The sequence below is a fragment of the Wasmannia auropunctata genome, unplaced genomic scaffold (assembly GCF_000956235.1).
Source record: "Wasmannia auropunctata unplaced genomic scaffold, wasmannia.A_1.0 LD335977.1, whole genome shotgun sequence".
In the NCBI taxonomy this organism is placed as follows: domain Eukaryota; kingdom Metazoa; phylum Arthropoda; class Insecta; order Hymenoptera; family Formicidae; genus Wasmannia; species Wasmannia auropunctata.
This window is the reverse complement of record NW_012026913.1, coordinates 172,181-174,025: the sequence shown is the minus strand read 5'-3', so window position 1 is coordinate 174,025 and position 1,845 is coordinate 172,181. Positions and strand designations below refer to the sequence as shown.

The 1,845-nt window shown below is 35.4% G+C and overlaps 1 protein-coding gene across 1 annotated transcript in view; it reads left to right on the top strand.

The window, feature by feature from the left end:
* LOC105454649 (beta-1,4-N-acetylgalactosaminyltransferase bre-4) overlaps positions 1 to 1,845 on the top strand; it is a 114,041-nt gene that overhangs the window by 23,783 nt on the left and 88,413 nt on the right. The gene's annotated exons all lie outside the window — the stretch shown is intronic.

The following is a 1,845-nucleotide window of genomic DNA, read 5'->3' as shown; positions in this document are numbered from 1 at the left end:
AACAATCCGTTATAATCGTGCGTTTTTTCAGTACGTATAATAATAATACAACGATTAGCAGTTACCACATAGGCTGTAATACACTCAGTGATCCTCCGGCAGTAGTTTTTATACGGTAGTAATACTCGCAGGGATACCTGCAGATTTGTAATAACTGCTGTGTGATCTGCCGACAGTAATTATTACCAGCAGTAATACCTCCAGTAATAACCACAAGTGTGTAATATTTGTCATGTGATCCATCAGCAGTAACTACTACACGGACAATAATACCTCCAGTAATAACTACACACCTGGCAGTCGGTCTTTTTCGTAAGGGTTGTGTTCAACTGTACACAGGATATTACAAGAAGAAAAGTTGCACGCTTTTCATTATACTCGTGTGCAACAGTTAAGACCAGAAAATTTTTCTTTAAGAAGAATATTTTGTCAAAACGTTTTAAGAAGGGTAGATCGAGATCCAGAGTTTTCATCTCGAGTGATATTTATAGCGATGAATCGCTATTTACGCAAGAAGGGATATTCGATTTGCACAATATGCATTTATGGAGCGATGAAAATCCCAGAGCGAATAAGAAATTTCCAGATTCGTTGGAAAAGGAATGTCTGAAAATTATGGGAACTGAGATTCTAGGTCCAGTTTATTTCCCAGGTATTTTAACTGGAGTAACATATTTGGAATTTTTAAGAGAGAATTTACCAGAATTTTTAGAGAATGTCCGATTATTGGATAAAGAGAAAATAATATTCCAGCAAGACGGTGCAGTGCAAGGCCCCATAATGTTAGAATTGTAACGGAGTATTCGAATCAGTAATTTTCCAGACGATGGATGGGTCGATACGACCCAATACATTAGCCCGCAAGATCTCCAGATCTTAATCCTCTGGACTTCTTTTTTTGGGGATATTGCAAAGAATTAATTTATAAAACGCTTCCCGAAGACATGGAAGACCTTGATACAAGATTGCATTATGTCGTATGGGACATCGAAGAAGATATGATGGGAAAAGTGCAAAGAAATTTGTTGAAACGCATGAGACCCTGCGTTAGAATAGATGGTGGACATTTCGAGCATCTATTATGAAATTTATTTCATCTGGCAAAAATAAGATCCATTCTTATTAGAGCGACAAAAAGCAATCCGTCCTTTCTAGGGTGACCAATATTTTTTTACGTGGAACATCTCTTATATAGAAAAGCTTAAGAAAGGAGGAGAAACGTGAAAAAAAGAAAAGAATTAAATATCAAATATTAATTTGTTAAAAAAAACAATGTTATAATATGAGCGCTCATGTAACGCCGTATAATATTGTTTTTTTTCAATAAGTTAATATTTAAGAGGATGCTGAATACCGACATTTGCATTCTAAGTAATAACTCCGAAACGACTGAACGGATTTGAAAACGCTTTTACAGGATTGAAATTGAGATAAAATGTAAACGCGCGAATTATAAATTTGTAGTTAAAATGAAAAAATATTAAAAAATTACCTTTTTTCCGCATCGTAGAGCAATCTTAACCTCTCACCTGACGTAAACATTTCATTGATACAAAAGTTCTGTAGCTCATATGTACAAAAAAAATAATTCGCGCGAATCGGAATACTTGCACGAATAATATAAGACCTTTGGAGCAACGATTGGAAGCGTAGAAAAACAATTATTACTTAGAATGCAATTTGTGGTAATTCGTACGCTCGCCTGAGGTAAAGACAGCAAAAATTACGTTTGGCAGTAGTGCCGGATTTTCCAAGAGATGGCACTTCAATAAGTTAGATAAGGACATTCCACGTGTTTGAACGAGACAGAAGATATTGTAAGAAGTTCATTTAGAGATACCACTA